General features: G+C 37.8%; 1 protein-coding gene across 2 annotated transcripts in view; it reads right to left on the bottom strand.

Annotated features, from left to right (window-relative positions):
- slo (calcium-activated potassium channel slo) overlaps positions 1–12,016 on the bottom strand; it is a 514,476-nt gene that overhangs the window by 145,745 nt on the left and 356,715 nt on the right. The gene's annotated exons all lie outside the window — the stretch shown is intronic.

Genomic DNA, 12,016 nt, shown 5'->3' on the forward strand with positions numbered 1-12,016 from the left:
TGGTATAAGTAAAAATAAAATATTTCTTCTCTGAAAATATGAGTGGAATTTAAGTAATAATTGATTTAGTACTCTTCTAAAAGCAGTAAGGTTGAAATCGAAAGTGCCATGGAAAAATTTGTTTTCTATACTAATAAAGTAAAATAATAATAATAAAAAATGGCAATTTCAGTGTTTCATCTGATTAAAAACAAAGATGACTTTGAAAAAGAAAATGATTATTTCGAGGAGGTAACTTTTAAGTTTACCTCCTCAAAATTAAGTTTATTATTAAGATTTTCGAAGCAGAAACCATGAAAAATTAAATGTGATTTACACAGATTGGAATTGCGGATTTTAGAATAGATAGCTGATGTGAAATCAGCTATGACCCGATAACACGGATATAGGAATGCTCTAATTCCTTGGATTCTCTCCCACTTAATGAGCAACTGGAAAGAATCAGTCCAGATCGACTAAATCCAGGTGAAGAAGAATTATTGTTCGACATATTTTACTTCCGACGCGCCTTGGCAGATTATTAGACGAAAACGCCAGACGAATTCGCGTCTTCGCCAGGCTGCAAGTCATGGATCTGGACACTGGATGTCCACACCATTATACGAAGGTTGCTATTTATATTTCTGGCCTTGGAATTAGTAAGAGTTGCCGTGCGACCGAGGATGAATCCAATCGAAAGTTCGATCACTTTTGACCATAACTTCTTCAGAATGTTTTGCCAGATTGGCGTTGTAGAGATATTAGGTATTTTTTGGAAGCAGGAAAGATGAAAAATCAGCAAACGCCTTCTCCTAGAATCGAACCACGGACCTCTGGAATACGCGCCCAGCGTGCTGACTACTACACTACGAAGGCATGCCATAAAGGCTGGAGAAATACCTTATATACTCCTTCTTATAAAGGGCGACTAGGTTTTTTTAAGGGACCCAATCGCCAAATCCTGGGTATTGAGAATCATCATCCACGACCCTTTTAGTTCGGGCGCTACTGTAGAGATATTAGGTATTTTATGGAAGCAGGAGAAGTGAAAAATGAGCAACGCCTTCGCTGGAAATCGAGTCACGGATCTCTGGAATACGTGCCCGGCGTGCTGACCACTGCACTACGAAGGCATGCTAAGAAGGCGGGGGAAATACTTTATAATTTTTCATAACCTTAGACGCGGATTATTAAGACAAGAGTGCTTTGATGAACATAAATCTTCACACAGCGATAAAGCACCATCCTACAGAACTGTAAAAAACTGCTATAACGAATTCAATCTTGGTCGACGTTCGCTCCAGGACGAAGTCCGTGAAGATCGTCCAAAATCGGTTGCTGTGCCAGACAAAGCAAGACTGTCATGTGACATATCGTGAGATTGAGGCATCTTTGGGCATTAGTATGACAAGTATAAATAAGATATTACATGAACATTTGGCCGTAAAAAAGATTTCTTCTCGTTGGATCACGCATAATATGACAAACGCTCAAAAGAATGCTCTTGTTGACAAGTGCAAGGAAATGTTGGAAAAGTACGTTTAAGGAGTATTGAAGACTGTGTATAACATCTACACAGATGAAGAATCATGGATCTATGCATATGAACCGGAAACAAAACAGCAGTCGACTGTATGGGTCTCCCAGGACGAGCCCAAATCCAGCAAAAGGTTCTTTGTTTGAATCGTTTTGAGGTTTGAATCGTTTTAAGGTTTATGTTAATTTATCTAACAGTTAATTTTTAGATAAAATTTCCTTTCCTGGCTTTCCTTAATTTCAGCTTACAACTTCCGGCCGCAACGTATTTTCAAAATTGTGGTTGAAAGCAAATGAGGAGAAGTATTTAACTGTGAAGTTCTACTGACTTCGTTAGAGAGCCAGTGATTCTGACTAGCGCGCGTTCGCCTTTTTAGGCTACTCTCTCTCTCTCTCTTAAGCTCTTATTACACTCGGCCGTACTTTAGGCCCTTGATAGCTTCGCCCTTAGTTAGCGTTAAGAGACCAACTCTGTTAGAATTTTGAAGGCTTCGGCTATATCTTTTTAGTTAAGATTTGTTAAATTTTATTTCTTAGTTTTCTGAGTTCAAGCCCGAGTGGAGACTTCACAGAATTTTGATAGCTTCGGCTTTATCTTTTAGTGAAGTTTTATTTCTTAGTTTTCTGAGTTCAAGCCCGAGTGTAAACTCCAAGAGAGGAATCATCTGTTAAACTTTATTTGGAATAATAAAGGGTATTTAACCCTTCTCGAGTTCTGTTCTCTTGTCTACTGAACTAAAGCGATTATTCGCTTACCTGTTCTTAAGGTTCCTCAACTTTAACAGCAAATTAAAAGACAGGAATCTTTCATGTTGTTCACGGAAGAAGGACATCGAAGCATATGGTCGCCTGTTTCTTCGGCATTACCTGTCACACGGCGACAGTAGCGTTACAGCAAGGCAGCACGGTCAGTTCCGAATGGTACACGATCATTTGTTTGCCAGAAGTAATCGAAGGAATTCGAAACAAGCAAAAGAAGAGGGTAATTATTCTTCATTACGACAATGCCTCAAACAAAGGACGGGCCAGAACATCGAATTAATGGTTCATCCGCCGTACAGCCCTGATTTGGCACCTAGTGACCTTATTCCTCCCCGTAAATTAAAAATAAGTTACTTGGTCAGCGATTTGCGACACCCGAGGAAGCGGTTGCTGCATTCAAAGCGCATGTTTTGGAGTTACCTGAAAGGGAGTGGATAAAGTGCGTCGATAATTGGTTCAAATGCATGCTAAAGTACATTGATCTTCATGGGGAGTATTTTGACAAATAATGAAAACAATTTCAATCATAAACATTTGTTTTTTCATTATTAAGCCAGAAATATAAATAGGAACCCTCGTATAATCGGATGCGCATGTTGAACGAAACAATACCATATTGAATTTCTTGCAGTTAATGTCATTCCTTTCAAACGATTCCATACTAAGCAAAGACACATTGTTCTTAAAATTCATAATATTACTAATCTATTGTCTGCAGTGGGGAAAGTTATTTACCATCCCGCTTCAAAATATGAATATAATAGCAATATATTTACTTCTTAAAAAAATTCATCATTTTATTTAAAAGGTCACATATAGCTTTTCACTTTGTTGTACGAAGTAAAGGAAGTATTGTAATCACGAAAAATTCCGGGTACCATATTTCAACGATAATTATCCATTTTGACCGCTTTCGAAAGCAATTTAACGGTGTTTTTGCGTGACATCTGTACGTATGGACAGAACAAATGACTCTTTCCCCCCAAAAAATTATAAAATTGATATAAAATGGATTCAAAAGAGATTTTTTCGCACCGTCTGTACGTGCGTATCGTTTGTATATACGTACGTGCGTACGTATATATAAACATACACTCACTCTGTTACTCGGCTCCGTGAGTTCAGTTTTTTTTATTCTTATATCTTGGAAATTGTGTATTTTTGCTTTTAAAACGATTGAATTATGTTGTTCGTATCTTACGGTTAAGGTTTTTATGCCCTTAGTTAACTTGCATGCAATAGTTGTAGAGTTATAAAAAATTTAAAAGTTGTTTAAGCGCGGCTAAGCCTAATTGTTTTAGCATAGCTGCCATTTTTGTTTACACTTGAAACTTAGCAGAAGAGTGAATTTGTTGCCAGTATCGTTTTAGATTTATTATAGTATTCGAATAGAACATGTGGCAACGATTCGATAATTCTTCAGATGATTTAATTTTTGCGCATTCTGAGTTATAAAATGACTGAGATGTAACGCTGTTAAGTGAACCTGGCGCCAGAGTATAGCTATGGTAAATAAATATATTGAATTTTAAAGAGTGGATTTCTTCCATTGCAGTTTATGCACTATCGACGAAGTACATTTAATTCAATTCAAGAAGTTTAAATGAAATGCAGGAAAAAATGCGTTTAATTTAATATTCAGTGTAAGGAAGTCATGTGGTGTACACGTCAGATTTTTTATTTTAAGCATAAGATATTTCGTGCATAATGACATTGCATTTGTAGAATCCCCATCAGATGAAAATGCTGAAGGAAAGTCATAATAAGATTATAAAAACGTGGTAATGAAAGAAAGCAGAATTAATACAATGCGGAAATTTTTAGAATTCTCTAAAAATACTGACTTTGAACTATTTACGTCAATTTGCTTTATAGATTGTTGCTCATTTTCAAAACGATTTATTAACGGATTATTTTAAGTAGTATATTATAGTTAACTACATTTCTGTCATGTATCTGAATGGATAACATTATTTAAACTTTTATAAAACTTATATTTTTTTATTTAAAATCTTAGAATTAAAACCAAACATTGCTACAGTTAGAGTTTTTTTAATGTGTTTTCCGCACCATTACCATTGCATTCATTTTTTTTCGCTAATATTTGTTATAAATAAAAAAATCTTTTGATCTGGAAAATTTTTTATCGCGAATTTTCGCTTCCTGCGAAATTCAGGATAGGAAAGTTAAGACTGTAGTAATCTAAATTAGACTGAAAGGGGTTGCCATTTTCAACGAAGAAATTTAGTGATAAAAGTAAACAGCCAGTAACCATTCTGCCATAGTATCAACTCATTCTGATAGCCGAAGGGCTATTAATTTCGTTTTGGCATTTTGTGTCGGTTAACTATAAATGGGGCTTCCCTTTTCAAATTCTTGCCAACAAATATTACAGCCCTGCACTATATTTGAAGATATTAAACAATGAAGAATCTGGATGCATGTTTCTCGCATTGTGATAAAACAACGGTTTCTAGACACATCACATTTTGAATAACGTAGTCCTCTACTCGAATATGGGCATCGGGATTTTATTATCTGTTTCATATTATGTAAAACTTTAACGAATTTTGGATTAACAAACTCAACGATTTTAAAGCTAGCAAAAAAATTATCTCCAGCGCACGAGACTGTGTATCGAAAATTTTAAAAATGCAATCTTTTAAAATCATTAGCCCATTAGCCCAAAGGGCGTTAGCCTAGAAGGGTTGCTAATTTTATTTTGGTATTTAGAGTCGATGCACTTCCTGCATTGATTCACTTTTCAAAGTGTTGCCATCAACTATTACAGCCCTGTGTTAAATTTAAAGAAATTAAATAATGAAGAATCTACATGAATGTCCGTATTTTTCTGGCATTGTAATAAAACAACGGTACCTAGAGCCATCCAGTTTTGAATAGCGCAATCTCCAGGGAATATGGGCATCTAGAAGCTCTAATTAGGAATTTATAATTAATTTTATTATCTATTTCATATTTGGTCAGACATTAAAGAATTTTGGATTACGAAACGCAACGATTTCAAAGTGAACAACAACACCGTACCCCCCCCCCAAAAAAAAAAATATCTCCAGCGCGTGAGACTGTGTATCGGAAATTCTAAAGATGTGATCATTTTAAAATTATTTTGAGATATTGCCGTTGGATTAAAGAGTGAGGAACATGATATTCAGCATTACTTACTGCTAACACACACACACACACACACACACACACACACACACAAAAAAAAAAAAAAAAAAAAAAAAAAAAAAAAAACGCCCCTTTGGGCGTATTATAAAATCCGAAAGATTTAAAATTTTGTTTCTTTTCTTTTTTTATATACTAACCTCAAATGATAGTTGGAAATAAAACAGTCGAAGTTAGCTCACATCAGAGCGAGAAGTATTGCATTAGAGCGAATGCCAAGTTAGCGAAGATTATGTTTCCGGAAATAGCTATGGCTTAGAACTTAATCTCTGAAGGCATTTGTTCGAGTAAAAGCTGCTTAACATCCTTAGAACTTGCGTCTAATTCAACTGTGAAAGTTAAAAAGCTTGATGAGAAGCTGTTTCATTCTTACCTGCATAGGTAGGAGCAATCTGATAATACAGATTATAAATCTTCACACAGAGAAAGCTTGTTCATTAGTGCGTGTATCCTGGGATACAATGATGTAGCGTGCTAGTATTAAATAAGGCAGCAATGTTTATGCTGATTGAATCTCTAGCTAGACAATAAGATCTTTGGGATACCGTCAAGGAGCGTATTGCAGGATTTCACTCCTTAATTAATTTAATTCTACGAAAGTTATGAGGAAAGTTATCGCCCCGTCTCGGAAATAACTACATAAGGTATTTCTCCCGCCTTCTTAGCATGCCTTCGTGGTGTAGTGGTCAGCACACTCGGCACGTATTCGAGTCCAGGCGAGGGCACTGCTCATTTTCCACCTTTCCTGCTTCAAAAAATCCTGACACTACAGTGGCGCCCTGAATAGAAAAAGGTGGTGGATTATGATTCTCCACCACCAGGATTTCGCGATGGGGGCCCCTAATTACCAGTAGCCCTTTAAAAGGGGTTGTATATAACGTATTTCTCCCGCTTTCTTAGCATGCCTTCGTGATGTAGTGGGTAGCACACTCGCCGCGTATTCGAGAGGTCCAGGGTTCGAGTCTCAGCGAGGGCATTGCACATTTTTTTGTCTCCTGCTTCGAAATAACCTAATGTCTCTACAACTACATATACAGGAGAAGGTCAAGCAGCCTTTTTATTTAAAAATTCAACCTAAAAAGATGCACGGCTTGCGTTCTCGATTTCAACTTGCTGGATGTCAGATAACATAAATGGGAACTAAAATTTCAGAGGAAATTTGATACTGGATATATATAATGCAAAACCCTAACACGGCTGGACCAATTCTAACTAAATAAGCAAGCTATTCGGCAAGTAAAAACGCTAACTCCTTAACGGATGCACAGTTTGTGTTCACAATTTCAGTTTGCTGGATTTCAAATAACATAAATGTGAACTAGAAGGCAATTTCATATAACGTCATTATGATAATAAACTCAAAGACAATTTGATACTTGAGATATATAATGCAAAATCATGAAACATAGCTATACAAAATCTAACTAAATAAGCAAGCTATTTGGCAAGCAAGAAGGCTAACTCCGGATCACATAAGACCATTATCAGACACGAAAGCTATGCGCGACTACGCGTCGAATGGAACATTTTGGGATATCTGACTGGTTAATTAAATTCTTTGGGAAAAATCAGCTGGAAGCGGAAACTTTCGCCTGAATCGCAAAATGTTCTAAAGCATATAGATGGGACATCGGTTTCAGCGACACTGTTTCGGTTAAGAAGTTATAATAATAATGATATAATTACATGTCAAGGACCATTTTTTAGGTACTGCACGGTTCACGCACTGAAGAGCTCCTTTTTGGCGGGAAGTCACGATCTCGCAAGGCTCAGAAGTTATTGAACGTTCATGTATACAGCGCACTCAAGCACAGGATGGCGGATTAAAAACATTCTTCTTATATACTACGAAGAATATGGAGCTTGTGAAGCTGGAGAAAGACTGATCGTTATATCTGCCACCTGCCAGACGATACCGACTTTCTTGTGGGCCCCGGAATTAGCGGGTTTGTAGCTTTGCCCGATTCCCACAGACTACAGAAATTCGAGGTTCATATATTTCAGTCCCCCAGAGCCGAGACTATCAGAGTTACAAATCTCAGCCAGTACGATTAAACGATCTCGGGGAGATATCCAGTAGTAAGAGAAGGACAATCCCATTTCGCGTCTAAGTTTCTTCTAGACTTTCACGTCGCTAGATCTGATAACGGCAACCGGTGTATTAGTTAGAGTCGCTGACTGCCGTGCCGAAGGGCCAGGGTTCGAATCCCGCAGAAGGCATGGATATTTGTAAATATAGTGTCTGTGCGGCATAGTATTAAAATATATTATAGCAGACTTATAAAGAGTTCCATATCTCAAATAGCTTAGGACCTTATCAAGTCTAAATCTGGTTTTGGGCATGGCGGTGCTCTAACTATACAGCGGGCCGAAAGTCCTCTAGTGTGGTTTGGTGGAAGGGGAGAGAGGTGGGAGACCCTCCGACCCCCCAGGTTGCTCTTCATCAAAATTGGGGGGGAACTGAGCTAAATCTCACTGTCACCTGTCAGGTGCTCAAGGCTGTTGCCAACGGCAGATGTATCTTGCACTCCTTGCCACGAGGAATTTCATGGGCTTGCGCTGATGTTACTGTCAGACAAGTGAGCATAAGTGACAACAACATAATTTGTTAAATAATGGTAGTATATAACAAGAAAACTGATTAGAACCTAAAGTACCTATAAAGTTCCTCCCCCCTCCAATGGTCAGACGAAATATCGTTCTGTCCAATTCATTGATTTTCTGACAATTCTATGTCCATCATTAAAAGGATATAGCACAACCGAAGAGTCAAAATTTGTCAAAAATGCTATTTAAATTTATAATTAGAAAATGTAAAGACTTTTAAAGTTCAATTAAGCCAATCAGAAGCTCGTATACAGGCTTTTGATTGGCCAAATTTGTTCGTCGTAATTGCGAAAATTTAGCCGAATTTCGCAGTAGAAACCCACGGATTTACGAAATATATATTTTTGTGTTCATACCATAGATTAATGAAGAGGGTAACATAAAACTGACGGATTTTACGGTGTACCGATATTTTGTTTTAAAAAAAGTTCATTAAAGAAGGAAACGTAAAATAAACTTTCTGTTCGATTTGAGGGGCTCCTCTTTGATGTGGGCAACTGCCCCTTTTTCCTTTGCCTTAGTCAAGCTCTGCTTGCCACTAGGAATTTCTTGGGCATGGGCTTACTATAGGTCAGGGAGCATTAGCAACAATAACAACATAGCTAATAACGCCATAAGTCACACATTCGGGAGAGTAATAATATTAAAATAATGTCCGAAAATAAAATCAATTATGACCACTCTGTATTTCAGGAACGTAAGTACTATTCGAAGACTGTTTATATATGCATAAAGCTTCAATCTAGCACTAGTCAGTCCATGAAAATAAATCACTCTATAAAGGGGGGAAATTAAGCTAATACGCTAAACGCGAACGCACATCAAAATACTTTTATCAGATCAGAAATTTATTACTTAATTCGTATAAAAGAGGGGAACACTATTATTGCTTTTATGGTAAATGTTTATGACTACAGTATAAAAACTTTCAATCATTTTCCAATTTCCTTTTTTAAGAGTTTGAATAAATGAGGTGGAGTATAAAATAATGAGCAGATAATAAATGGTAAATAAAAGCTGCATTTTTATGGAAAGCTTAAATAAACTTTTTTTTGTTGTAGAGTTACGTAGCTTAGTGATTAATTTTGTTCCGGTTTGTATTATCCTTTTTATTTTATAGACTTAAAATAAATTACATGATTTCCTTCCATAAAATTTGAATTTCCTATACACAGAAGAAACTTAATCAGTATTAATAGTGAAAAAAGTAGTTAATTTTTAAGGGTTTCTTACGCCGTAAGTTATTTATAGGCTTAGCAAGATGAGTTTAAATTCCTGTTCAGTAGCAATTCCATAAAACGAAACTGTTTCATGGAATTGCTACTGAACGAGTGACACAATTACAGTTGAAAAACTAAAGGAAATTTTATCCGTTGTTAGGGGCCCACCAGCGGCCGAGCGGTAAAGTCGCTGAACACTGGCAAGTTCGGTCCAAGATTCGAATCCCGCGAACGGGCTGACTGCATGGGCGTTTTCGTGGTTTTCCCCATGTGTAACGTGTATATGAGGCAGTTCCTTTAGAAAGTCCTCCACGAAGGCATCCCTCCCCTTAAGCAGATAGCCCTCGAGGCTTTGCCATAATCACACACACACTTATCTGTTGTTACAAAAATCTCAAAAACATAAATGTATCAGAAGCACGAAGCGCACCAATCTAAAGCAAGAAAGTAATTTATAGGCGGTTATATCATGATAGGTGAATACGGTCTACGAAAATTTGTACTATTTTTAAATAGATTACGTTTTTATTCTGTTGTTGTTACTGTGCTCACTTGTCTGACAGTAACATCAGCCCAAGCCCTCGAAATTCCTCGTGGAGGAATTTCGAGGAGGAGTTTACGCCTGTCGTTGGCAAGGAGCGCAATTTTACGCCTGTCGTTGGCAACAGCCCTGAACACCTTGTAGAGACATTAGGTATTTTTGGAAGCAGGCAAGATGAAAAATGAGCAACGCCTTCGCCGGGACTCGAACCACGGACATCTGGAATAAACGCCCAGCGTAAAGAGGAAAGACGGATAATTTCTGCCGAACTATTGGATAGAGCCAGACGTGATCACACATTTGTGTCAACGATTATTGTGATTTTTTCTTGTTTCCTTGTGTGAAAAGGTGACTGAGAAGAAAGCTTCATCAAGATTACTGCAGACATCCAACGGGCTATGACAAATGAGCTTGCCAGCATCGCAGTTGAAGATTTACCCGCTTGCTTCCAAGACCTCCAGAAAAGTTGGCAGCTGTGTGTAGATAGCCAAGGAGACTACTTTGATAGCACCTAGGATCATTACTTGGTAAAAGGAATTTTCTGTTTTTACGACCTATGTCCTGGAAATTTTCTGACAAAGGGTGTATATGCTACATTTAATTCTGGTTTATCTTCCTGTTTCTCCAAGTAACAATACTCTGTTACCGAAAACATGCCACAGCAAGGGGTCAAGTTTACTAAATTTATATTTTAAACAAAAAGGATCATTTTCGGAAAAAGTGAAGAAGCTGATTACGCAAAGCTAGTGATCTAGACTGGACAGAAACCGCTAAAGACCATTTGTTAACTACGTGGTCTTAAGACTTTCAATCAAATATGCTCTCAAGGTATGAGACCCGCTGAGCAGGTCCGTTTCCTGATCATTACTTTAGGCAACTGTGGCGAGTACCGTTGTATGTATTATCGCCAATAGTGACGGTCTTTGCAAGCGACGTGTTGACGGCAAACCTATCCCAACTAACAAAGGAAAACGTTTCTTCTGCGTAGGGTATAACAACTTCAGATCTCTATATATAGACCACCGTCCAACCGGTATCGTGGTGAGCGTCGCTAACTACCGTGCCGAAGGATCCGGGCTCGAATCCCGAAGAAGGCATGGCTGTTTGTAAATGTATAGTGTCGGCGTGGTACGGCGACGCTAAATATTCGGCGAGCCGAAAGTCCTCTCGTGTGGTTTGGGGGGAGGAGAGAGGGGTGGGAGACTCTCGGACCCGTCCTCCCAGGGTGCTCTCCAACAAAATTGGGAACAGAACTCAACTATGCTAACGACAGGTGTATCTTGCGCTCCTTGTCACGAGGAATTTCGTGGGCTTGAGCTGACTGTAGGTCAGTCAAGTGAGCATTAGTCAACAACAACAACATATATAAGACCACAGAATATTACCAACTAATGCTCATGGGGCTACTTCTGCACAAAATTCGATATGTCGAACTCTATATATTTTGATGCTTTTATCCAGTCTTAGCACAGTAGTTCTCCATATTACTACCGTGCCAATTATTTTCTAAAAATTCAAACTGCGGTTGTTGCTTGACTTTAAGTATTATTATTTGTAGGGATTTATATTTATTTTAAATGACCAATTTTATTTAATTTATTATTCTTTCTTATTAGCATTCATTCCCCTAATTGTTAATGCCGAAATATTTAAATTTGGTAGCGCGCGTGAAAGAATGCAAATTCTACTTCGAATAAAGAGTTTAAAAACCGAGGTTCGGTAGGAAAGAGAGAGAGAGTTAGGCAATTGCCGTCACCTCTGCTGCTTAAGCGTTTAGCTCACAGAGTTATGGCTGGTTCGCGTGGCTTAACTGCCTTTACCTGCTGCCACTAGTTTTCGACGGGGGTTTAATATACAGGAATTATTCTGAGCCCTGTAGTTTAGTTCGATGACTTGTACATATCTTCAAATCTTTAATTATTTCATTGATTTCAATTACCGTCCAAGCAGAGGCGTAGTCTGTTAGCGTCGAGTTGACGCATTGTAAATTTTAAAGAGTTAATAAAGGATACTTTTAACTCTTCTTCTGTGCAGTTACTATTTTTACAGTTCTCACATAGAAGTTAATCAAGTGGACTGTACATATTATTTACGTGTTCCGCCACGGAAGGTAGGGATGCCTTCGTGGAGGACCTTTCTTAGGGAAACTGGTGAATTAACACGTTACACATGGGAAAAACCA

Source organism: Stegodyphus dumicola, chromosome 10 (assembly GCF_044657685.1).
Source record: "Stegodyphus dumicola isolate Sdum_Otavi_A_Nest chromosome 10, ASM4465768v1".
Taxonomy (NCBI): Eukaryota; Metazoa; Arthropoda; class Arachnida; order Araneae; family Eresidae; genus Stegodyphus; species Stegodyphus dumicola.